The sequence below is a fragment of the Rissa tridactyla genome, chromosome Z (assembly GCF_028500815.1).
Source record: "Rissa tridactyla isolate bRisTri1 chromosome Z, bRisTri1.patW.cur.20221130, whole genome shotgun sequence".
NCBI classification, from domain to species: domain Eukaryota; kingdom Metazoa; phylum Chordata; class Aves; order Charadriiformes; family Laridae; genus Rissa; species Rissa tridactyla.
In genome coordinates this window covers 71225097-71252729 of record NC_071497.1, presented here as the reverse complement: position 1 = coordinate 71252729, position 27633 = coordinate 71225097, and the positions used below count along the sequence as shown (strand labels likewise).

General features: G+C 43.2%; 1 long non-coding RNA gene across 1 annotated transcript; it reads right to left on the bottom strand.

The window, feature by feature from the left end:
- Positions 1–157: 157 nt before the first annotated feature.
- On the bottom strand, positions 158–27428 carry LOC128902178 (uncharacterized). The gene is made up of 4 exons (XR_008463666.1): positions 27073–27428; positions 24723–24845; positions 14723–14870; positions 158–620 (listed from the first exon to the last, which is right to left on the bottom strand). It is a non-coding gene; the product is annotated as an uncharacterized LOC128902178 (long non-coding RNA).
- Between the last annotated feature and the right edge of the window lie 205 nt (positions 27429–27633).

Genomic DNA, 27633 nt, shown 5'->3' with positions numbered 1-27633 from the left:
GTAAGAGTTAAGAAGCAGCAGAAATGCTAAAATGAAGTCTGTCGGATTAACCTTTATGTTGCCCAGTGTTTGTAGTAGGGTGATACAGAATGGGATTTGGCAAAGCACAAGCACCATTGTTATTCAGCTGAATAAGTCACCTAGATGCTCAGAAGAAGCCACTTGAACCTGCTCCTTAGTCCCCTGCAAATGGTACTTCTCTGTTGTGAATGGAAAGTGCAGGGTAGACAAGATAATGTTAGAATACCTATTTTCGTTCCCCCTCAGTCATCCTGTGGCTTTGTCTGGCTTATTGCATGCAATCTGAACCTTGTATCCACAATGAAATGAGTTCTTTTATCTCAGGTTTCTCTCTGATGCTTGTTACCATAGGATCAGAGCAGCCTACAAACACAGGTGAGTTGGCTGTCTTAGCCCCCTGACATGGTATTTTGTAAACTTTGTAAATATTTATCCCAGTACTTACAGAAGCAGCCTCTAAACCGAGCGCTTCATTAACTGTGTACTTCACTGCAGATGCTCAAAACCTGTCCTGTAGCTACCAGTCACTCACGGCGTCTGCTGGCTTCAGCTGTACTGACTTGTCAGCATCTGTGAAATCAGTCTCTGGCTGTCCAGGGCTGGGGACCCAGAAAACAGGCAACATATCATTAGTGGTCCAGTGTGGTTGTTTTCTTAGTATAAAATGAAAATCCACAAAGCTGCACTCTGGAAACAGCTTGCACCACAGTCTGCACTAATCCTCGCTTTACTAAGTTTATAGCTATCTGTTTAAATTCTTATTGTTAACCTCATCCTTTGAAACCATGCATGTGGTTCTTTCTTTTATATACATGAGCTTCACAGTGAAAATAGTAGTGCAATCCCTTCCAAGGGACAGGGTGTGCCAGTCAAGTCAAATTCTTTACATATGTGCCCCAGTAAACACCAGTATGTCAGTCTTCTCATGGGTAACACCAAGAAGACGGCCAGAAAACTCCAGAGAGCTGCTGTGATTAACATCTATTTACTTGCTATGTGAACAGAAGTCAACAAACACATTTTAATAATGATTTTTTCTGCACTAAACCAATGTGAAGAGTCAGAACATTTGCATTTTCTATTAGAGGAATCATTAGATTCCATCTAGGTTCTGGTACATATCACTTCCGCAGAAAATGCACTTGATTATAAAAGATTAAATATGCTTGACTATAAATGAAACTTTTTTTTCTCATGGTACAGGTCTCACAAATAAAGAACTTTGTTTCTGTCCTTTTTCCTTTGGTGATTCATTAAACGATCCTTTTAATTTTTCACCTTTGATAATGGTAGTATTTCAGGGTTTCTCATGGGTTTTACTTTTGTTTTTACTTGAGTAGATATTTTTATATTAATATTCTGTCTACCCTCATGGTGGTTTGTTTTTTTTTTTCTGTTGGCCTGAAAACTTGTAGACTCTATGTTTCTGACAACAGTCAACTATCAGTTACCCAGATCGCAGATCACTTATGTGACATACAGAGAGACTGTTCAGGTATGGCTTGAGCACAATTGCACTGTGCCTCTGAGCAGTTCGTCTCTAGGAAGGGTGCCAACACCATAATGCAGCAAAAAAATAGAACCTAAAAACCCTGGGAGACACAGTCTGATTCCCAGGTATCCCATTCAGGTCAGATGCCTACTGATCTCATTTTGAAGACCGGGACTGCTGGGGTGTATAGTGCCAGAATACACCCCACCTCATGCCTCTCTCTGTCCCAGAAGCTTGTTTGGTTCAATGCAACACTCACGCAAACACCTGGAGCTGGCTGGGCTTAGAACTGTGTTGAGTCCAGCAACAAGCTAGAAGCTAGGAGAGCAATGGAAGTGCACTTCCATTGGATGGCAGCCCAGGTATGCCACAGCTGATGCTGAACCCAATCCCAAGCTATAGGGCTGGGTTTCATGTCTTTTTTCCTCTGAAGACTCATTCCATGCACCTACTTCTTGTACCTGGGTTGTAGCACTTTCAGGCTTCTAGGAGGAAGTGCTGCCTTGAATGCAGCACCTGATTTCATCCTACGTCTTGCCTTTGCACTGTGTCGTACTATGACAGAGGCAACAAGCCCACCCAAGGCACCAGGGATAGTTTTGAAGTGCAGTGTGGTTGCTCTGTGCAAGGCAGACAAGGTCAAGGCGAATGGTCGTTAAACTAGAACTAATAAAGTCCCTTTGTTTCCTGGTGGAAACACTGGTGGTGCTTTGTACCACATTCTCTCTGACTAGCTATACATCCTTCATGCAGGGCATTCCTGCACTGCTTTCTCTTTGATCTGTAGATTACCCTACAGAAGTTGTGGATACATAATCTGAATTTAAGTGTCTAGGTGCTAAGAATCACCATCTGAAGATGCCTACATTCCACCACAGGATGTTATAGACAATTCAGTCTCTTGAATGTAGATGTTGTGTTATCACATAGCTGAAAGAAGATGGTAGATGCGTCCAGCAGAATGGGGTTGAAATCACACTATGCCCTTGTATTCTATTACACAGAAAATTACTTCAGAAATAATTATCTGAAAGTTTGCATGAGGGAAAAAGTGCAATATTGAAAGAAAATTTCAGCTCGTTGTTCTCCTTGCTGGAGCTGTTCTTCAGTTCAAAGTAAACAGAAGTAGAAATACTTTCTAGCTACCAAAGTACTCGATGTGGGCATGGACCTGTCTGAGAGGAGAGTCCTCTCTCGGCATTTGTTAAGAGGGGAAGTGAACAGCTGCACCAGACATCAGTTACTTACCAGATGTGCAATCACTTAGGATACTTTTAATAGAAAAAAAACAAAGTATGAAGTTGAAGTGATTGTAGGACTGCAACTCATATCTGGAGACTTACAGAAACTAAATCTTTGACAAATATTCACATAACCAAATGCTACCCTGACTGCAGCTGCAGCCAGCAATGGTAGGCTGAAAGAGCTTGAGATAAGAAAAAATCATGGTCAATAACGTCCATTTTTGAAGTAAAGAGTAAGTTTGTGTTCTCTCTAGGAGTAAAGCACTGAAGTAGTCTTCTGGAGAGCCTGGAAGAGCTCACTTGTTGAGGACCAACAGCAGCCAGGAAAGAGTCGTGGTAAAGATGACAGATGTGGGTAGCGAGGCAGTAAGAGCAGTGGTAGAGGTAAAGAGCAGCCGTACAAATAACAAAAGCTGCCTTTTTTACCCAGCAATACATTCTCTGGAGTGCCACTTACTTCAGAGACTGATTATTTCAGATACTTCTTAGCTGGTATAAGGACATTAACCTGCATTTGGACTGCTGCCCTGGACCTGTGAGAAGGTTAGTAATCCTGCGTGCTTCTAATATTACGTAGATTTATTTTTTATCTCTTACCAGTTTATTATTTTATTGTGTTTCTTTATTGTCTTATCAAAGTTACGTTTGTTCAAACCACTTTGATCAGTGCAGGCACTCCTCACTGTTCTGTGCCTTATTTTCCAGGTTTCTGAGAGGGAGTGTTAAAGCACAGTTTCTTAAGCTTTCAGAAGGCACTGGTAGAGATTTTACTGGCTTCTCGTAAATGTTAATGAACATAGTCAGTTTACAATTGCTACTGCCTAGGCAGTCATAAGCTTCCAACTCATCTTTATGTTTCACGACAAGACCTAGAGTTGAGTTCAACAGCTTCCATGCTGAATTATTTCTTCACATTTTTTATAAAGTTTTATTGCATAGGACTTGTACAGAAGGTTCCTCTCTTTGCATTTCTTCTCAGAGAAGGACTGTGCAGTTGCAGCATGTAGTGTTAGTCTGAGCTGTATTTGACATTGTAGTACTTTCCCCTGCATTTGTAAGTGCTTTCGTGGCTGCATGGTTTTGTGGCTGGATCCAGCGCCACTGAAACCAGTGTAAAGGTTTTATGACTGGTGGGAGCTGGATCTTATCTTGCAGCCTGGAAACCAGTTAGTCAAGTACACATGAAAAATACAGAGGTGTTTTAAAGTAACTACATAATGGCTGCTAAATTAACCATCTGAATTAATCTGCCAGGGAGACAGATTTCATAGAATCATAGAATGGTTTGGGATGGAAGGGACCTTAAAAATCATTTGGTTCCAACCCCCCTGCTATGGGCAGGGACACCTCCCACTAGACCAGGCTGCTCAAAGCCCCATCCAGCCTGGCCTTGAACACTTCCAGGGATGGGGCATCTACAACTTCTCTGGGCAACCTCTTCCAGTGTCTCACCGCTCTCACAGTAAAGAATTTCTTCCTAATATCTAATCCAAATCTACTGTCTTTCAATTTAAAACCATTACCTGTCGTCCTATCACTACACTACCTGATCAAGAGTCCCTCCCCATCCTTCCTGTAGACCTCCTTTAGGTACTGAAAGGTACTGCTATAAAGTCTCCCTGGAGCCTTCTCTTCTCCAGGCTGAACAACCCCAACTCTCTCAGCCTGTATTCATAGGAGAGGTGCTCCAGCCCTCTGATCTTCTTCGTGGCTCTCATCTGGACCCACTCCAGCAGGTCCCTGTCCTCCTTATGTTGGAGGCTCCAGAGCTGGATGCAATACTCCAGGTGGGGTCTCACAAGAGCAGAGTAGAGGGGCAGAATCACCTCCTTCGACCTGCTGGCCATGCTTCTTTTGATGCAGCCCAGGATGAGGTTGGTATTCTGGGCTGCATGACACATTGCCTGCTTGTGTTGAGCTTCTCACCCACCAGCACCCCCAAGTCATTCTCCTCAGGGCTGTTCTCAATCCATTCTCTGCCCAACCTGTATTTGTGCTTGGGATTTCTCTGACCCACATGCAGGACCTTGCACTTGGCCTTGTTCAACTTCATGAGGTTCACACAGGCCCACTTCTCAAGCCTGTCCAGGTCCCTCTGGATGGCATCCCTTCCCTCCAGTGTGTCAACCGTGCCACATAGCTTGGTGTCGTCAGCAAACTTGCTGGGAATGCACTCAGTCCCACTGCCCATGTCACCGACAAAGATGTTAAACAGCACCGGTCCCAGTACTGGCCCCTGAGGAACGCCATTTGTCACTGATTTCTACTTGGACATCAAGCCATTGACTGCAACCCTTTGAGTGACACCATCCAGCCAATTCCTTATCCACCAAGTGGTCCATCCATCAAATCCATGTCTCACTAATTTAGAGACAAGGGTGTTGTGCGTGACAGCGTCAAATGCTTTGCACAAGCACAGGCAGATGATGTCAGTTGCTCTTCCCTTATCCACCAACACTGTAACGCCATTGTAGAAGGCCACCAAATTTGTCAGGCATGATTTAGTGAAGCCATGTTGGCTGTCACCAACCATCTCCTTATTTTCCATGTGCCTGAGCAGAGTTTCCAGGAGGATCTGCTCCATGATCTCGCCAGGCACAGAGGTGAGACTGACTGGTCTATAGTTCCCCAGGCCTTCCTTTGTTCCCTTTTTAAATACGGGCATTATGATTCCCCTTTTCCAGTCAGCGGGAACTTCACATGATTTCTCAAATATGATGGATAGTGGCTTAGCACCTTCAATCGTCATCTGCTAACCCATGGATGTATCTCATCATGTCCCATGGATTTGTGCACCTTCAGGTTCCTTAAATGGTCTTGAACCTGATCTTCTCCTCCAGTGGGTCGTTCCTCAGTCTCCCATCCCCTGCTTTTGCCTTCTGCAATTCGGTCAGTGTGGCTAGAACACTTGCTGGTGAAGGCTGAGGGCAAAAGTCAATGAGTACCTCAGCCTTCTCCATATCCCAGGTGACCAGGTCTCCTGCTCCCTTCTGGAGGGGGCCCACATTTTCCCTACTCTTCCTTTTATCACTGACATACATATAGAAGCCTTTCTTGTTGCCCTTGATGTCCCTGGACAGATTTAACTCTATCTGGGCTTTAGCTTTCCTAACCTGGTCCCCGGTTGCTGGGACAATTTCACTATATTCCTCCTGGGCTACCTGCCCTTGCTTCCACCCTCTGTAGGCTTTCTTTTTGAATTTGAGTTTCTCCGGGTGCTCCTGGTTCATCCGTGCAGGCCTGCTGGTTTTTTTGCCTGGCTTCCCCTTTGTTGGGATGCATCGCTCCTGAGCTTGGAGGAGGTGATCCTTCAGTATTAATCAGCTTTCTTGCCCTGTGTTCCTAATGTCAGACTGGCTTTGTTTAATATGACCAGGGCTTTATCCCATGGTATTCTACCAAGCAGAACCCTGCGCAAGCCAAAGTCTGCTCTCCTGAAGCCCAGGGTAGTGAGTGTGCTGTGCACCCTGCTCGCTGCTCTAAGGATATTCAACTCCACCATTTTATGGTCACTGCAGCCAAGGCTGCCCTTGAGCTTCACATTTCCCAGCAGCCCTTCCTTGTTGGTGAGAACAAGGTCCAGCGGAGCACCTCTCCTCATTGGCTCCTCTGTCACCTCGAGAAGGAAGTTATCATCAACGTATTCCAGGGAACTCCTCAATTGCTTATGCCCTGCTGTGTTGTCACTCCAACAGATATAGGGGGTGGTTGAAGTCCCCCATGAGGACCTGGACTTCTGAATGTGAGGCTGCTCCTATCTGTCTATAGAGCGCCTTGTTCACTTGATCTTCCTGGTCAGGTGGTCTGTGGCAGACCCCCACTGTAATGTCACCTGTCCCTGCCCTCCCTTTGATCCTGATCCATAAGCTCTTGGTATGTGAGTCTAAGAAAAAAAGCGTGCTGCCTGCTGTCCCTAAGGGAGGAGAAGTTCCCATTCTTGCAGTGCTGTGTTTTTCTTGTAGAGCAGAAGATGTACTCTAATATTGAACCCAGGAGTACCAGGAACCCAGATCCTGAGAAGATATTTGGAGCCCTAGGTTTTAGGGATTTCAGGCAATGTTTAGGCTTCATGAATGTGGCAGGGAGTTGGAGGCAGTGGTAACCAGACCAAAGAAAGATGTGACGTCTAGACATTATGGTGTTCAAAGGGGAAGACACTTGGATGGATAAGAGCACCAAGAGAAGGAATGAACTGTGACACTTGGTAATATAAGTAAGTTGTAGGCTAGCTGGAGCATGCGTACTTTGAACAAGGAACAGTAGAAGGGTGCACAGTTAGACTGAGGTGAGTATGAAATGATGAAAGAATGACACAGGAATAAGGGTTTTCTATTACCAGGCCTTTTACTGTCAAGGAGTACTAACAGGAGACATTTTTTTTATTTTCCTCTCACTAGCAAGATAGTTAGGCTGATGTGCTTGCTGTCATTCCTCCGTGAAAAAATTGGACTCCTTGAAATTTGTATTAAGGATCACCTTCAAGCAGAATCTCTCTAGCAACTAGTTGCAAGCAGACTGCTTAATAGACTTCTTTTCCCCCACCATTTGAAGGTCCTTTATCAGAAAGTTATGAGAATATTGCTATATTAATGCAGTGGTCGATTTCTGAAAATGAATTCCACTGACTTGCAAGGCATTGAAATTATCGAAGCTTCAATTCACAGGATCAGTCTAATTTTTTTCCCCTGCAGTTTCAATATACGTGACATCTGAGTCTGACTTGGAATGAACTTTTAACTTCTCCAGTGTGGTTTGGTTTTTTGAGTTGTTTTTTTTTGTTGGTGGTGGTTTTGTTTGGGGTTGGGGTTTTTTTTCTGTCAAAGCCCTTGGGATTGATGTCTTAAAATAACCTAAACAATCTCTACAATGTTTTTAACCAATTAGAGAGACTTTTCATGTTTGTGCCATAAAATCCCAAATGCCAAACATTGCAATAGGCAGTCAAGTGCTTTCTCTTGCATACAACTTTCTGTCTCTTCCAGCTGAGAACTTACAGGTTTACTTACTGAATTTATTGAATCAAAGGTAATTGTATTTCGTGCTCTGAACTTTACTGTTCATCTGAGCAGCAGTATTCAACATGGAGACCTGTAAAGAAGTGTTACTGTACTGCTGTACTTTTGATTGATGGTATTTGCAATAGGAAATGCCTAGAATCTCTGACAACTGTCCAAAAAAACAGTCGTCCCCCCCCTTGATCTTATGATTAGAAATAAATCAGGTTTGATATCTCCTTTTAGTCAGGAAAGATTACTGTGGTCCACACATGAGACTCCAGTGATAGCTGTCAACAGTGATGTGGCACCATGATGCTGGTGTCCCTGTGCAAGTCCTCAGGCTGGATCCCGGGAACGTCTGCCTTGCCTCTTTCTCTCAAAAATCTTGCAAATGACTGCTGTACCCAAAAACATTTGTGGCCTAGTTTCAGTTTACAGTGTGGTATAATTTGAATGGCAAATAATGTGCCTTGTTAATGGTAAATGTTAAGCAATCAGTTTTCAAGGTGTGTTGGAGGCCTCCTGTGACTTTAACCTATACGCCTCAGCTGCTGTTTTAGAGAGTAAGTTTGTCTTTACAAATTTTGTCTGAAAATTTATTTGTCTATTTCCAGTTTGTCATTGATTTATACTGACAGTGCGGTGGGAGTAAATGTCCCTCATTGCTGAGTGCTTCTTGTTTGTTTGGAGCCCAACAAATTGTAAAAAAAAACAACCCAGCAAAATCACAATCCTCCCTTTTCATCCTTTCTCAAATGATGCACTGATTGTCCTGTAACTTCTTTTGCAATGAGCTTTACCTTCTTGGACTTTTACCAACACATACAAGGGAAAAGAATTCTTCCCACAGCATACAAAATGTGTCAACTCTCTCTTGAAACCACATACTTTTTTTTTTCTTCCCTGAAAGAGAAGGTGGAAATACTAATAGGAAAAATTACCCGACACCTTCAGCAATATCTTGGGCTGCAAAATACTCATGCCCGATTCCCTGAATCACTAACTACTTCCTCTGTGGTTTTCAGTGAGAAATTCAGGACAGGATCTAACTCATGTTTAGATGTTCTAGTTTGTGGAGTTATCAAGGCTGTCTCCGCAGGCAGTGGGGATAGACAAACGCATCCAGAGGGTGAACCTTTTTAAAAGTCACCCTCTGGAGGCCTCAATTCCCATCCACAAGCAGGGATAAAGCACTGTATTCTGAGGATAAATGCATTGAAGAATGTAAGGCATTTGCACTTTGACACTAGAGCTGTGTCAGTGCTGGAGACAGACCACATATGGAGGCTTCGCAACAAAAATGGTCAGTAAACTTACTGTGTCGGGGTAACTATGTGATAGGAAATGGAGTTTGGCTTGGCCTGTGCTTCTGAAATTTGCTTAGGCATTTGTGGTGACTGAAGGTACAGGGGCTGTGAGGACAGTAATTACTTCCTTCAGACAGAGAAGAACTGAAAGCATATTTGTGCCCAGAGATGAGCAGAGCTCTGAAAGGGAGACGAATTCAAGCAGAACACTAAAAGGAAAAATGAAGGGTGGTGCCAACTGATCATAGGCACTAATGAGGGTTTACAGCAATAAGTAAGCTGAGTAGAAAGCAAGCATTACTGTAGAGCAGACAACAACTCTTCACTACAAAGACAAGTACATCCCCATGTAATGGCCTGACTCTCAGAGGAATCTGGAGGGAATACAGTCTTTGAAGATTGCCTAAGAAATAAGTGCTCTAAGCTCACAGGCTGACTTCATCAAAGCAACTCATCCATTAAGACCTCCTCCACATCCCAAGTGCTTTGTACCTCACAGCATCTCTCCTCTCTAGACACAGAAGGCTTTTCTCTATAATTTTGTTAGTGATAAGTGACCAAAACTACCACCAGAAAACCGTTTATGCCTCACTTTTAAGCTAGTGTAGGCTTTTTTGGTGGCTTGTGGGTTTTGTTTTGTTTGCTTGCTCGTTTTACTTCAAGCTACGGATAGGATCCGTGTTATAAACCCTTGTGTTACTTTCCATTGCACATTCTGCTTCACTTCCTGAACCTTGATCCAGGGCTTCTTATCACCATGGAGGGATTCAAAGACTGTCTAGTCAGGGAGGATGGAACCCTCTTCTGCACTGGCAGAGTAACGGGGCTCGGAATAACAGCATCCTACAGTGAAACCTCATACTCTCCTAGAGCTTAGATGCTGCTGAAGTATAACTGGCCAGAGCGAAATGCTGTCAGTGGTGATGTGGGGTGTGACTGTGATAGGACACACCTCCTGGGTTACCTAACCCTTGGGAAAGGAGGAAGGGTAAACTGAATCACCTGAGCTCATAGAGCCAAATCCAGACATGATGTTTGTTAAGGTTAAACATGACCTCCCTTCTGAGGCTTTCTGCTTCGCCAGGGGAAATCACTGCATTCACCGTTCCCTCACAGTAACTATCAGAGATACTGAAGGACCACCATGTGGAACAGCTTCTGGTAAAGAAAAATAGGGAGATAATCAACAAGGGGCTAGTTGGAGCGACAAGGCCCCTGTTTAAATGACCTTGAGGTGCCTTGGTCACAAGGCAGAGTCTGGCAGAGATGTACTCATGCTGCTCTCAGTCTCTGCCCAGACCATAATCAGAGGTCATGCCACAAACCCTGCTGACCTGGGAGCTCTGCTGGTAGTTATCACTCCAGCAAACAGTACACTTGCCAGCCCAATGAATTAAGTATCTCTGGGGTGAAGTTGCAACACCCAAGGCTCATTAACTTATTGTGAAATAAGCAGAATGTTATGGAATAGCAGAGATTATCGGGAAAGGATACACAGGACCAAATCCCCTTTGTCCCTGCAGGTAGGATTATCAGGTCATGGCATAACTTTAGCAAGTCTTGCTGCTTCCAACACTTACAGATACATGACTGCTCTAAATGCCTTGTTATTTAACCAGTTTTGACCCCCTTGAGTCCTAGCTGTAGGGACAATTTTTGATGCTTATGAAATACAGTAAGGAAAAGAATGAGTACTGTGATGGTTACAGCAGCAACTCTCCTTGGAGGGTTAAGCTCTCTCTTTATTACAAACTTGGCTTTCTTATATATCTAATCTTTTGTTCATGCTCCATTCACGCTTTCTTTCTACACTTTCAATTGGTTAGGTTACATAGCACACGTGCTCGTAGCTACAATACGATTGGTTATTGAAATCCTGTTCACATTGCTCAAAATCTGTCTTTCTCATAGCCTAACTCTCCTTGTTCTCTGAAGCAATCTTCTTCTTTCTCCTTTTTGTTACATTGTCCTTATACGATGCAACTCGTGGCCGCCTTATGGGTACACTGCAATCTTTATCTCCTCTGTCAAGGGGTCTACGGACCCGCCGTATTCCCCAACAGCACTTCATTTCTGTTCTTCTAAGCTGCATTTCACATTCAATACACATTTCTTGGGTTCTGCCTTTGAAGGAGAAGAGGGGAGCCTCATCCTTCTCAAGGATGAAGGTTTGGTTTAAAAACAGGCAATGAAAACTCTACATCAATAGAGGGAAGTCAGCTGTTCTGCACTCTCAGCTGCCTATAAATGGCCAGGACACTGACAAATAAACAGCTACTGTGCAGAACAAAGGGAAAAGTGGTGCTCAAAGCACTACAAAACGTGCTGTTAGGCTAGATTATTGGAACTTGGAGATATTTTTTTTTTAAATTATAAGGAAATTTAAGAGGCAGGTTAGGGATGGGGAGAAGAATAACTGGATACTTTAAAAGGAAGTTGAAAAGCAGTAAGAGATACGTCAGCATAGAAAGGAAACTTCCAAGTCTAACGTCCAGTGGGACTTCCATCATATCTGCAGATACCTAAATATTGGGGGAGGGGAGAAAATGTAGTAACCATGAACTGAACTGGCAGCATTCAGAGGCAGAAAGAACAAAAGCCTGCTCTAGAGAAAATAAATGAGACCTTAATTTTAAAAATGGGAAGAAAGATAACGATCATACCAAATTTGTACTTTGGAGCATATTGATGCAACACTTAACAGGGTAAAAGATGAGTGGCACAGGTCTGAATGCTACAAAGAGCTAGGAAATATGGAGGAAAAGTTATCATCCTTATTGAGAGGAAAATTGACCCTCTTCTCTTAGAGCTATATGAAGGTGATCCAGGTTATTATAGCAGGAGAGAGGACTAAGTGATTCTGTGCTTCTACTCTACTGCTGTCGGTAAGAATCAAGTCATTCTCATCTGTTGTAATCAAATGTAATTAGGTAAAAAAAGAGCAAGTGAGTATACTTCAGGTTTAGCCTGCCTGCATTGGATTTTGATTTAGACTTGGCTCTGCAGTTTTATCGGCTTCACATGCCTTGAAAGAGGCCATTTCAGTTTGCGACCCAGGATGCTCTGCAGCAGTTTGTCATTCCCATTTTAGCAAAAACACAAGGTCTATATATAAAACAGCAGAAGAAAACAAGCAGCAAAACTGTAACTAATAGCATTCATTAGCTCATTCTACTATTAATGAAAGCACAGTTTAACATCAACTTTTTTTTTATTTAGCGTAATGACAAATGTTCCCATTAGACTCAACTTTTACTTTTCAAACAATAATCATGGTCTTCATTTTGCTGGAAGAAAGACTGTGATGATTACCACCCAATGGGGACAGATGGGGATTTGACTCTACTGTATGCAATATTGTGTATATTTGTAAACTAGCTCTTCTGTTTGAATAATTCATAACCAAACTGACTTGGAAACTCAATAGATATTTTGCAAATGAGACTGGTACAAAAGTTTTGGTTTCCTTTCCCTCTCATCTCATTGCCCTGGGATTTCAGAGCTCACCACAGTTTCAGCCTTGCTTTGATGATGAGACACTGAGTGCACCCTTGGACTCAGTGCTCTCAGAACAAATCCAGTAGGTTGCAGAAAGGGACCTCAAATATTGGCAAGCAAGGACCCCTGTAACTGTTTATCTCATTAAGTACATGGCTCAGTTCTCAGTGTAATACTTCCATGTAGTGGCCTTTCTGCTTGAATTCAGGTGCTGCGTTTCTTGCTGTAGCTGCTGTGGATAGCAAAGCTCTCATGAGTATGTGAATGGTCGGGCCCTTATTTGAGCCTGGCGAATGAAAAGCAGCAAATATTTTAAACAGTAGAGTTCAGAGCAGTATCTGTCTCCTAGCATTAAGAATCATAAAATCATAGGGTTAGAAGGGACCTCGGGAGATCATCTAGTCCAACCCCCTGCCAGAGCAGGGTCACCCAGAGCAGGTTGCACAGGAACGCGTCCAGATGGGTTTTGAATGTCTCCAGAGATGGAGACTCCACCACCTCTCTGGGCAGCCTGTGCCAGGGCTCTGCCACCCTCAAAGTAAAGAAGTTCCTCCTCCTGTTTAGGTGGAACCTCCTATGCTCAAGTTTGTGCCCATTACCTCTTGTCCTGTCCCCGGGCACCACTGAAAATAGCCTCAAGATTTTAAAATAAAATCTGTGAGGATTCACAGATTTTATTTTAGTGATCTAAACGAAAAATCAATTCAGAATAGCATTAAAGCTTTGTTTCTGACAAATATTTTCACTGTCTCCTTTCCTGTAACATATTTATTCAAATGGATCTTTCAACCATATATCTATAAAAAACTTGCAAGAAAATAAATCAGTCATGAGAGTGGGGAAAGGGAGTTAGTTCCCCCCACCGTGCAATAGGGAAGGAGTTAACTGACTTCTGATAACAGAAAAGCCCATGAGTCCAAGGTACTGCAATCATGGGTGCAGAGGCAAATAATCAAATCACTGACCAGATAAGAGACTCTTTCTCCAGCAAATCTTGGAAATTTATAGTTTAATTACAATGGTGGGCTGGGAATGATCATAAGGAGCCTCAGCCTCTCTGAAAATATTAAGCTGAACTGAAGCACAGCTGTGCAGCTGAAAGTGGGAGGGAGAGAGGTGGGATCTGAGAGGGCTGGCAAAGCTTTAGAAAGAATATTAATATACATAAATGTTAATATTTTCCTTTTACATGGAATACACTCCAGAAAGGGAGGCTTGATGTAGGATGCAGCAGATGAAAGGGGCAATTGAGACAATGAAGACAGCTGCTCTAGGATTTTTCATTCCAACCCTGTACTTCTGAACTGTGATCTCCAAAAGCTGCGTCTGGGTGGGGGGTGGAGGGGCTGTGGTTGGAGATCACCAGCCGGGAGGAAAACTCTTAGAAGTTTACACAAAGCACCATTTAAAAGCTGAGTGCATTGGCTCAAAGCAAGCTTTCGGTTGGGTTACATAGACAGAAAACTGGTAGATGTTTGGATAGAGAGTAATAAAAAAACCCCTTGTTTTCACCCTAGTGAGTTTTAAATTATGGAAATTAATTAGAGACAGCTCAAGGAGACGGATGACCATGGCTACATCTGTACTAGGAAATGAAACAGAACCAGTCACACATGGGCAATGCCCACACTACATAGCTTTTGGCCATGGGTTTCCTCTGGGCCCCCATCCAGCATTTGTATAGCATAATGATTATTTCTGTGCAGTAGCTAAAATTGTGTGAAAGCTTGGGTTTCCATCTGCCAGACCAGTGTTTTCATAGCGTGAAACTGAGGGCATGTGTTGCATAGCCCTGACATGTACCATGTTGCGTACTTGGGGAGTCAGATGCTGCTAGGACAGTGCTGGAGGGGTATGTAAGAGCAAGGAGCCAGCTCTGCTGCTTTAGGGATCTCCATAGTGTCTACCAGAAGCAGTTCCCAGCCAGTGTTATCCCCCTGGCATTATTTAGGACTTGTTGACTCAGGTCAAAACTATGCCCAAGAGTGTGTCAAGTAATGGGGGTGATTTAGGGCCCAGTAAGAAAGGTCGTTGCCTGGTCATGTTTTATTTAGCATTGTTGTGAAAATATTTTCGTTAAAATAGAGAAGATGACAAAGTGAGTGTAAAACTGATGGCTGGATGCTGCTTAGACATCGATGCATAGGGAATCAGGGTACATACATGCACTTACTCCTGTTAGGACCTCCAAATGCACTGCCTGTCCCGCTGCTCACGTGGCACGGCTTCTCTTCTTCCCCAGTAGCCATGGCTCCTCTTCCCCCAGAAACCACCAGCACTCTAGTGATTGTGGCTTGCTCTAAAGGAGGGACTATGGGAAGAGACATGTATCAGACAAGGGACTTCATGCAGAGATAGGCAGTATTAATAAGACAAAAAAGACAATTCACTGAACAGTCTGTTCCACACACTGAAATGTGTGATCTGGACTGTGTAGGCTCTGAGGAGCCTGAGCAGAACCCAAGGTGGGGTCGAATTGCTGGGAGCCTCCCAGAAGCCAGGCACTTTCCACACACTAGTTTCAGCCAAGAGACCACAACAGGGCTGAAGCTTTGCGACTGGGATGTCAGATTTTGTGACTCCAGGGCAGCCAGATCCAATAGATGGGCACCAAGCACCTGCGTTTGGCCGAAGCCACAGTTTGGGACCTTGGGTAGCAAAATTAAGGTGACAACTGATCTACATGTGGGCAGTTTTTGAATGGCATTCTCAGAAATTCGGTTCACTTGAAATCTCAAAATGTTTGGGGTTTGGTCCAAATCAAAACAAAGCAAACAAAAAAGAGTAAAAAACAAAAGTATTTCAATTGAGCTGGAAATTCTGTCCTTTTTGGTCAGCTCAGCAGCAGGATTATTAGAAAAATAAAGTACAAAGCACAACCAGGGGAATCTCCATCCCTACTAGAATCGACTATTGTATCAGCCTCCTCCCGGAGAGGGGACTAAAGCAGCTTGATAAAAGCAAAGCCAAAGCCAAGAGGCAATAAAGAAACTATCAATATACCCAGGGAAAGCACTGGGGAGGAGGTGAGTAATTTCACGTAAAGGACAATTTTGACATACAAACAAATGGATTTTTGCAGGCCATGAATATATTTAAGGATTAAATGAGATGAATACTCATAACTATTAGAGAAGCTGAGTTCTGATGCCCCAAACTCAATGCCATGTTGCTTAAGATGGGGTTTAAGAGAGTTCAAGATGTTCAGATGACACAATAGCTGGAAATTGTGAACTAGATCCCTGCATATAAGCTGCAGGGGTTGTTCTGAAGAACATTATCCTTCCCTCTCTGCCCACGTGAGTAAGCAGTTAGGAGTCAATGGGGTGTACCTGTATCTCATGACACTTAGGTGTCAGGATGTATGTAGGCTCTATGCCTGATCTTATGGGTTGTGAAAGTCTATGTTTCAATTTTTAACAGTTATTCAAAACTTCCCGTCCATTTCTGGTTTTGCTGTCTCTGTAAACTTAACTAAAATCGGCAGATGTGGGGAAAAAATAAATGAGTCAGTCCCAACATATGAGTAGATTTACAGCCACGACAATATTTTGTTGGAACCAATGAAATATTACATACTGAAAACAGTAATCTTACTGTCATAATCCTTATTCTCTCTGACCCAGGCCATCCTACCCAACCATACATTTCTCTGAATTTCTCCACTGCAGATAAATGGATAGGGCTTGGAGGTCCCAGCCCCTTAGGCAGCTATGAGATCTCAGTATTGAGCTTCCACTTCTGCAGGGTGTCAGAAACAGTGTCTGTGCTCCACAATTAACAGAAGTTATACTTCCTTACATTATATGCTTCCAGAATTACAAAATCCCCTTACATTTCCCTACCCTCGGGAAGGTTAAAAGCTTGTTTCATATTTTAAATTAAACTTCCAGAACCCAGCCAGAGTACTCCAGTGTCTCTCCTGTGCAGAGGCTTTGGCCAGGCATGGATTGATCTGGGAGTGAGGGCAGAGGCAAACAGACCTTCAACTCTGTGCCCCTCGTCTGCAATGGAGGCATGGCCCGGGCTTCTGGCCTCCTCGTCGTGCCAGGGCTACCTCTGCCCCAGGGGCAACAGCTGGAAACTACTGCTTCAAAGTCATAAAAGTTAAAGGTTGCACTTAGGAAAATGGGAAACAGCACTTTTGTGACAATTTCTTACTATAGAAAGTGCACGTAAGCATGTTGTGTAATGAGCATACAATACGACACACGTGAAGTCATGAGTGCAAGAGCTGAAAGTTGTTAGTGTTCTTGCTAAACAGCACGTATGCAAGTAGCACAAGTCTCAACACTACAGGCCCCTCCTCTTGGCTGTGTCAAACATTTTATGGGATTATTTCTGTACAAGCTATTTCTAGATGTGGCCCGTGTCAGAGGTTTCGGCTGGCTGGATATCTAAGCATCTGTTTACGAGTGTCAGGATGGATGGAATGTTATCAAGTACAGTCAAAGGGAACTGGAAAGGACACATCTGCTGGTGCTCCACTTTGGGGCTACAACTGTTGTGATTAAAAATAAAATAAAAAACCCACACTAGGTAAATGTCACTGCCATTTAAACACTGCATTTGTAAGTTACTGATATCTAAACTGCACTGGGTTTATATCAACAATGACAAATAAAAGCACAATTCAACTTAGAATTTTGATAAAAGACCTCTTTTCCCTGTTTGGCTGTTTGATCTTTCCGTTCTTTCTGTACACTTCTTCAGTAATATAAAAATCCTTTAAAAAACAATCTTCAAAGAAAAAGAACAGTGAAAAGGTTACATGCTTAGATTCAATTTTATATACAATGTGTCACTCTGTTTGTATGTGATCATTTCAAGTACATAAATTTGGACATAATTGATTTTTTTAAAAAAATTAAATGTGTGGTGTGGGGAGAATTGTGACAAGCCAAATTAAAAGCATGAGGAAATGCAGGAAACGAACAAGAGGAGTAAGGACAACTAAAAAATGACCACAGAAATGACTTTGTTGGCAAAACATAGACTTATGAATAAAATAACTCCCATAATAGGACTATATAATAGTAAAGGATATAGCTCTGCACTGGTCCTGAACTCCAGACAAGGGAGGAAGTTGGACTTGTTGAAAGCCTCTGGCTGACGGTGAAAGGAGGACACGACTAATTCTGTTGTTAGACCAAACCACCCAAACAGAGAATATCTCCTGTGGAAGTTTTTTTATGAATAACATGAAACGCACATGGACAAGAGAGTCATGAGAGAGTTTAACTGTCCAAAGAATGGTAGGAAAGTAAAACATCAGGACAGAGACCGATTAGCAAGCTCTAAATTGAAAAGCAGTGGTCACCATTTCTGGTGCAGCAGAAAAAACAGAGAGAGAGGCTCTTCTGGATGTGGTTCTGACCAGTGATGTGCAGTTGTTTGAGAATGGGACGATGAAAGGCAACTTGGAGACAGCGACTATGGAATTATAGCGTTTGCAACCCTAAGGAAGAAAGTAGGGAAAAGGAGAAAATCATGGACTTGAAGCAGGCAAACTTCCGCCAACTCAAGCCAACAGCAAACGAAAATGCAATTAAGTTGCTGTGGCACAAAACATAAGCTATTGCTATCATAAGGAAAAAGTACTGGGAGATGAACTTAAGTAAGCCAGAAGCTTTTAATTGATCTCAAGCTCAAAGTTCCCCCTGGAAAGTGGAAATGAGATCAAACTCTAAAATGCACAAAAAACCATCACCTGTGTATAAAACCCAATCAGAAAACTAAGGCACAAAACCACCATACAGCCAGAAAACCCTTTCAAAAAGTAATGTGCATTAATAAAAAGGAAGAGCAAGGAAAACGTTGATTCTTTTTCCTGTCTATTTAGGGGAGCAGAGGGAAGGCAAGGACATAACTAATGATCCAAGAAGGTCAGAGTATTTAAAAACTTTTTTGCATGCCAACTGCAGGCACATGACTAGCGTAATTAACATTTATGACAAAGGCTTAAGAACTCAATCTAAACCAGGGAAGAAATAGGACAGGAGAGTGTTACGAAATCTTCTCAAATCAGCCAGACCAGATAGACTATGCCCTGGGATATTTTAAGAATGAGGTGAATTGGTCAGATCAGCTATTACCTGAGAATTCGTGAAAGGTGGCTAAGAGATATAAGACTGTGAAAGGACAAAAATAACAGCTGCCTTTTAGAAAAAGAGAGGAGAGAGTACAGGAAGAAGAGCCCGGAAATAATAAACTAATCAATTTAACTTCAACTCCAAAAAAAAAAAATCTAGAATCAATCAAACTATTTGGAGACACTTGAAAGACAGCAGAAAAAGTGATAGCATAAAAACTAATTTGCTAATGCATATATTTTTAAACCCATTTACTTTACTTTGATACTGCCACATCACAAAATCAGGGTTTTACAGGGACCTGTCTTTGTTATGACTTTATTAATTTTTTATTAACAATCTGGATAACTGTCTTATTAAACTTGCAGATGAGACAAAGATGGAAAGAAGTGCAAATATAAATGTTTGGGAAGACATAATTCAAATTCAGAATTATCTTGAGAAATTGCAGTAGTGGAATGAAAAATGGATGAAATGCAACAGGGTTGATGTTGAATTTGGGTGGGAATTTAGGTGCATTTAGGTGGGAATAATAAAATTTTAAAAATACAGGCCAGGGAATGACTTTTTAAGAATTAATTTTCCAGAGAAGTACCTGGAGATAATAGGTCACAAATTGAAGATGTATCAAAAATAACTATCTATTGCAAATGCAAGACACAAGGAATATGCTGTGATTTATAAATAGCAGTAGAGCCCTCAAGCCTTCCACTTCTTGGCACTACTAGAACTTTGGGTAGAGGACTTGGTCCCTTTGGGGCACTATACTTCAGAAAAGACACGGACCAACTGGAGAAACCCCAAAACAGTGCAAGTGATTAGAGGCAAAGAGAACGTGATCTATGATGAAAGATTTTAAAAATAGATATTGTTTGGCCGAAGACAGAGAAAAGACTGAAGAGTACATAGCAATTGTTTTCAAACACAGAAGAGAATAACCTGACTACCATTTTCACCATTGATAGAAGAATTCATGAACTTAAATTGTAGGAAGAAGAATAAGGGTTAGGCATTAAGGAAAACTTTCTAATAACAAACTGGTGAATGTCTGGTACAGGTGGCTTTGGTAGGTAGAGGGGTCTCAGTAATTCAAATGCGGTTACCATGTCAAAATGACGACATGTCAAGCATGTCAAGCATGTGATGAGCAGGTGGTCTGTTCTAATATGGAAGCTACTGCTCAATCTGAGTGAAAAGAGGTAGTCATCAGGTCCTGTTTAGAGTGAAGTCACCTATTTTCTTGGAACCCAGCTTTATATTCAGCTTGACCTTCATCTCATGATGGAGCTCTGGAGTCCTGTAAGAACATTGCTGTTCATTGGACTCCTGCTCTTTGGCCTCACCGAGGAATATGGTATGCAACCCAAGGCTTCCATCCAAGGTGAAGCATTGTTATGCAGCTCCATTAATCAGAAAGGCTGGACAATCCCCAAACTGGTAAACTCTTGAGGTCACTTCTCCGTCATCTGACTTTTGACCTCACTGCCTTTCAATACTGTTATGAGTGCTGAGAATCATCAAAGTACAAGCATGCAGGATGAAAAGAGTTTGAAATAACTGTGTTCAGCAATTTCACCCAGGCAGCGGCTGAGGGACAAAGAACATTAGATTGTGTGGATGGACAGCCAAACGGTTTTCTGTGAATGGAATGGAAAGTCCATGTGATAACCCCATGGATGAGAGAAAGATGTGTCACGCAAGCACAAACGAGTCCAGAGATCTGCATTTTGACTGCAAGGGAGTTATGGCTCAATAATGACTTCTGAAGGGAGAACTACCAGTGTAATCCCACAGCAGAAAGGGCTCTATAGTAGGAAACCAGGGAACTAAAGACCAGTGGGTCTGATTTTTACACCTGATTGGTAAAGAATAGGATCCGGAAGCATATGAATGAACGTGGTCTTTTTGAAGAGTCAAAGTGCTACCCCGCATCATCTTACAAATTTTCATGTATGTAACAATATTCTGCTTTGAAAGACACTTCTCTGTGGAGCATTTGAATTACAATCTAACAAATATTAAGATAAGATTTTCCTCTACTTATATTATGTTTTCTCAAAATGGCAAGTAGATGCAAAAAAAACAAGCTCTTCAGAAAAAGGTTAATGTCATCCTCAAAAGAAAGCGTACCAGTTATGTACAGAAGGCAACAACACACATTTTGTCAACCTGTCTGTCTCGAATCCCTTGCTGTCACATACGTTTAAGACCTGTCAATTACAGACTTTAAGCTGAATTGTAAATTAAAGGATGCTGCTGTTCTTGGAACTAGCAGACTTATGAAAATAACAAACAAAGTTACTCTGTGGTTTTGTTTACATTCTTCAACTAGCCCTAGAATTTTAAATCTCATGCTTTATACACTGTGACCTTGGTCAAATTCTTGTCTGTTGTCTTTTGCATGGTAACACTAGTGCTTTAGCTTAAAGTGAATTTGAGTACACAAATAATTAAACATAGTCTCTGCTTTAGCTTCTGTGATCTCCTTTCCACCTAATATCTGACAGACAAAAGCAGTTGGAGCAGAGAGAGGGAATACGTAGCAAAAGTTGCAGAAACATGCTCATAAAACGTGGGTAGACAATGAGAGCATGCTCTGAGCAATAAAATGCAAAATCCTGTGAAAAGTAAACCAGTTCGGTCTCTAATATCTTGGAATTTAGGATTCTAGGTGCAGGAAAGCAATCCAAGAAATCCTTGTTTTATGTGCTTAAGCCTTTGAGACACTTTGGACACTAGCATCTTAGGTAGAAGCTTCACCAGACACCTAAGCTTGCGGCAGAAGGAAATGAAGGACATCACGGACACATAGGTGCAGGAAGTGGTCTCAGGCTCTGGATTCCAGCTTTGCAGTATGTGCCTGGTCTCAATCTTCAATAAGCACTGGAAAGACTAAGGATGGGATTCAGTTAAGATCCACAGGGCAACACTTGCACATTGTTTATCTTCAAATTGATTAATGTTTTTCATTGCTCATTTGCAGTTGTTCTTTTGACTGATGTAACAACTAGGATGCAGGACAGCCTGTATAGTACTGCAAGCAGGCCAGGACACCAGCTTAGAAATTCCTTACCTTAAATAAAAAGACCACTGAATATACTGGCTGAAGCAAACCCTTCACTTTTACTCTCCTCCATCTCCCTTCTTCAGAAACAAAGCAAGCAAAATACCTCCATTGTCACTTTTCTTTTCCCAGAGAACAGACAGTCAATGTATGCATTACATAGTCAGATACATCTTTGTTTCATATTAGCTGTAGGTAATGACATGATGGATGCCTTAGAAAGAGAGAGCAAGAGACTGCAGGCTGTGCTCCTTCATTTTCCTGTCTCGCTTTGCCTGTGCCTTCTTATCCCGTATGCATGTTCATATTGATTCCTTGGAGATTAGTTCCTTAAAGAAAATCCTCTGTTTCCACAGATATTTGTTGGTTAGGTAATTATTCTGCTTTCATATAAAGTATTCAAGGCAGCTTTGCTCTGTAACTTTAAAGGAAGTAACCCAGACAACCCACAACCTAAAATTTTCCACATATTCAGAGGCTGAGAGCAGAGCTGCTATTAAATATTGTTTTTATTTTTGCATACAGCAAGCACTGTGCATTCCCAGCTCTCAGTACAAGTCTGATCATGGTTGGAATATGCATTTTATTAGTGTGGTTTCTTTTCATGGCAAGCAATCGTGTGCCGTAACAAAATAACCTAAATGGTACTTTTTTCTGCAATTCAATTTATGATGGAAATTTAGATTAAAAGAGTGCTTCTCTTCTTTCAGCAATTCTTATTTCTTAGATGAATAGAGAAACATTAAGAACGGCAACATTATGAAGACAAAGTGAGGAAAGAGGAGGCATTAACTTACCCACTGCACAGAATTTTGAGTTGCTCCTATGCTATGAACAGAAATTTTGGTGGAAAACACAGTATGTGCTTAAAAGTTTGATTTACTCCCACAGCACCAGTGGACATTTTTTTTTCGTTAAGTTTTCCAGTCATGACATAAAAGGGGAAACACACATTCATCTGAATCATTCTCTATCTGATTTCTAAAAGACCAATGTGTTCCTTTTACTTCCCCTGTTTTTTCATTACCTTCTGAATAAGATCAGTGGAGATTAGTTGGGAAAAGATGTTGTATTACTACAAAAATAGGGATTCATATTCCCTGTGCCTGGAGGCCAGTAACAAGTGGAGTACCACAGGTTTGTCACTTGCACCTGTCCTTTTTAACAGCTGTATCAATGACCTGGAGGAGGTAACATGCAGTCTCATCAAGTTTGCAGATAACACCAAACTGGAGGGACCAGTCAATACACCCAAGGGCAGGGCTGTCTTCCAGCGGGACCTAGACAGGCTGGAAGAATGGGATGATGGGAACCATGTGAAATTCTGCCAGGACAAACACAAAATCCTGTCCTGGGGAGAAAGATGCTCATGCAGTGATAGCCGATAGCTGATAGTCAGACCAAGCTGAGGTCTGACTGTGTCGGGAGCAGTCCTGCTGAAAAGGACCTGTGGACTTGGCAGACAGCAAGGCACTCTGTGCCCCAGCAGCAGTGAGGGCCAATAACATCATGGGCTGCGTGAACAGCAGCACAGCCAGGTAATCAAGAGAAGTGGTTATCCCTCTTCACTTGGCAGTCATGCGATGCTGTCTTGCATCTCCATTTTCCCACTCCCTACAAGACAGACATTGCCAAACTGGAGTAAGCCCAGTGGAGGGCCACCAGGATGCTCGAGGGCTGGAGCATCAGCCTAGCAAGGGGAGGCTGAGGGATGGGGATGCTTCAGCCTGGAGAAGGAATGGCTTTAGGGGCATCTTAGAGCAGGTTTCCCTTTGCTACAAGCAGGTCATTGAGAAGAAAGAGCCAGGCCCTCCACAGCAGTGCACAGTGGCAGGAGGAGAGACGATGAGCATAAATTGAAATGAGGATTTCAGACTGGAGAAGAAAAAAATGTTTTTACCTGTGAGGACAGTGCGGAGGTGGAGCAGGTTGCCCAAGATGTTGTGTTGTGCAGTTTCTATCCCTGGATTTTTTTCAAACCCAGCTGGATAAAGCCCTGAGTAACAAGGTTTGACCTCTTCACTGACCCTGCATTGAGCAGGAGGTTGGACTAGGCATGTCCTGAGGTCCCTTCCAAGCTGAATTTTTCTGCAACTCTATGATTGTGTTAAATGAAAAGCAAAGAAAATAGATAAAAACATAGATTTAAACTGCAGTTAAGAATGTGGAATATGAACGTCTTGATTTAATCTCTGTCTCCTGCAGTTTTTCATGCAGCTTTGAAAAGTAAAAACTGCTTTTGTAGTTTAACTACAAGTAGTTCCTCACTCAAAAGAAACACATTCATACTCAAACTGCAAACAATGCAGAGTTTTGAACTACTCAGACTAGACCTCAGAGTCCCAGGCCTCGTGTAAAAGCTCAGCAGGTAGAACAGTATCAATTAAGAGTACATTTCGCAATACTGTATTGGCAAAATGCCCAGCAACAAAAAAGTCACTTTATTTCTTTCCAGTATATAATTTACCAGCCAAAGAAACCCTTTTTTTCTAGCATGGACCCTGCATGTGGATCCCAATATACTGATATAGAAATGTGTATATTAACATAGATTTTGCTGATTATAGGAAACTATTGCCTGCTGAACCACACAACCAGAGTTTGACTGGTGTAACTCCACCTATGGCAGATCTTACCAATATAGCTACTTTTATGCTGTACAAGCACAGACTTAAGCCAGTGCTTACACTACGCATTCACAGCTAGTCTTGCAGAAATTACTGCCAATCATAATATAGTGTGCACTAGCTGTAGCCACTTTAAAGTGAAGGAACCTCTTTCAGATGAAGAACTATTATGAACTGAGCTGTTGGAATCCTGTTTGACATCCTGCTGATAAACACAGTGTTAGACACTAACATCAATATAGAGCAAAAACAGACTCAGCCATCACCTCATCTTCTGCACCTGGTTCCAGAACATCACGCTCAGAAAGGAGAGGACTTTCAATACGCTGTTTGGAACGGACTGAGGTGGCAACTGCGCATGCAGAGGAAAGAGTACTTACATTAGCTGGTGTTGGTGTTATTGGATATTAAGTCAGAACAAATGGTCAGAATTCAGGTATCTTTATTGAGTGTATTCAAGCCAGACTTGCTTTTCCAGGCTTTTTAAGGGGATTGGAGGGAATCTGGAAGAGTGATAATACAGCATAAATGAAAAGGTGAAGTACATAGGTATACATGAAATGATACATAGTTTGAAAGGTAGATGTTTCCTAACAGATGTATAAAGAACATAATCAATACGTATATTGTTGCTAAGCTACATTTAAGATTCATGCTCTGTAAGACACCAAACTCAAATATTCTGAAGCTAATTTCTGTTGATGATTAAAATACTAGCACAGACTAGCAGCACAGTATAACAATATCACAATATCCCCCCAAATCCTCCAGTGAAACTGAGTGTACTAGTCATTAAGATAGATTTTTTTAATTTTTTTTTTTTTTTTAACAAGAGGGAAGCCAAGATATGCCTGACCATTTATTATGTTATTTACCTGTATTGGAGCAATGAAGAAAATTCAAAATTATCGTACAGACATGTAACACACACCCTCGTGCTTTTGAAGCTCCAGGACTAGTTGTAGACAGTGTGGAAACACACCCTCACAAGATACCTGATTGAAAATTACTTTGGCTGCTTTTGCCTAAATCTGGTCTTGCTGGCAGTGAACTGTGCTTGACATTAATCCCTGTGAAACTAAACCACCTGCCATGTGAAGAAGTAAAAAATGTTATATAGTATACAGAAAGTCCAGGGAGATATAAATGCAGAATAGATAATAAACCTACTGATTTATTATTACTGTACATATAATGAGAGAGCAGTATTTTCTCTGATTTATCTATATAGTATTTTAGATGTTCAACACTCACTGCTACTTGACCAATACAAACCAGTTTGTAATAATCTCAGATCTTGCTGTGTTACAAGGAGTGTTGTATAAAACGGACAATATAAACAACTCTGGAAGTGGAATGCGAGTCTTCCCCTCCTAACACAGTGCTCCAATCACAAAACTACAGAGTCAGGATAAGGTCTGTGGTTGCAATTTCTAACCCAATGAGTTACTAATCATGCTCTGCCATATCTTCAGTAGCGGGAGGTAAGAATGAAAGGCCTGAAGAAAAACTGCTAGTCTGGCAGCACAGGCATCTCCCAGGAGATGTGGATATGAATCCTTACACAGTGGTAAGAACTGAAACTTAATGTCCTTTGCATGTATATTAATGGAAAGGTTATGGAATTGCCTGACACTGTTGAAAGAATGTAGAGTTTTGTTTCCGTCATTTTTTTAATGAAGAAAAGGCAAGAGATAGTCCTAGTGTTGGAATAAGAAAGACGTACCTGTGTGCCCTTAGTTTAAAACCTTAGTGATGCTTCCGCCAGATAGCTATTGACATGTCAGATTTCAATTCACTTAAGCCGATTGACTATTGATGAGGTCACATCTCACAGCCCATCTTGCCCCAGCTACATGTTTTTACTCCCCCCCCGCCCCGTTGTGCCTGGCACTCACGGGAGTGGGCAGAGAGCCAGCCTGCAGTGACAGCCTGGCTGAGGGCTAATCACTCGCTGTTTGCAGGTCAGTCTTCGAGGCTCACTGGCTCCCTGAGGCCCAGCGGCACCCAGCTGCACAGCTCCTGGTGCAGGAACAAGGGAAGGGCAGCACCAGCCTGAGCAACGAGAGGTGCTGCACTGTCCCCGGCCACTGTAACCCAACATCTTCCATATGGTGGCACCAGCATTTGTGTCCATCAAACGACAGCAGGGAGCTCGGGTGAGCTACAGTTCTCTCCTGCTCCGGGTTAATTTCGGAGGGGGCTTTGCTTAACAAATGATTGTGAAACTCTTGCAACACTGGCTTGTGTGGCTCTTGTCCCACCGCTGTTGAACGAGGAAGCCACATGCTGAGCCAGCGTGGCCGGGGCGGGGGGGGGCTGGAGGAGGGGGGGGAGGCGGTGGTGCTGCAAGGGTCTTCTAGATCAGTATGTCACTGCTGAAGTCACCTTTGTACATGTGCGGCTATTTCCATCTGATGCCTACATAAAGCAAACTGACGGCACTAGGCTCATTTTGACTGCCTTCTTCCCTAAGGTGTTTCTCAAAAGATAAATCTTTATGATTGTAAGAAAAGTCCAAGCAGTCGTTTTCCCTTTCACTGCAGCTCATGTCTCCACTCACATTACTTCGCTCTTCAATGCTCCAGTGAAGGTGCCCATCATTGCACCTTCAGAACCCCTCCATTTCCACCCGTCAGCCAGGCGTGTGGCGGGCGGACACCCCCTTCTCCCTAAAACCGGGTTCACCCCCTCCCTGAAAACAAACCCGGGCACCTGCCCTGCCCTTACCGGCACTCGCCGCGGCCCCCAGCGGGGGCTGCCGCCCACCACCAGCCACGGAGGCGGGGATGCTCCGGCGGCCGCTCCGGGGGAGCGGGACAACTCCTGGGCGCAGCCCCCCGCAGGGAGCCGGCGTGTCGCGGGTGGGGACGGCTGTCGTCGTCCCCCCGCGAGCAGGGTGATGCGCTGCAGTATCCGCCGCCTTCCCCTAGACGGAGCCCCGCGGCGCAGTCAAAGTGACAGGCGGCGGCGGCGGCGGGGGCCGCGGGGCGGCCGGGCAGCCACGCCGCCATCCCGGGGACGCCGCGGGGCGGCCGGGCAGCCAGCCGCCATCCCGAGGAGGCGACGAGCCGCCCCCGCCCCGCCCCGCCCCGCCGGACATGTTTCTCCGGCGCGCCGCCGGTCCCGCTCCCTGACCCCCTCCCGCGGCGGGCGGCGGCCATGGGAGGACGAGGACGAGGAGGAGGAGGAGGAGGAGGAAGAAAAAGAGGAGGAAGAGGGGCGAAGCGAAGTGAGTGCTGCCGCCACTGCCGGCGGAGGGAGCGGGGTAGGGGGGCGGGGCGGGGCGGG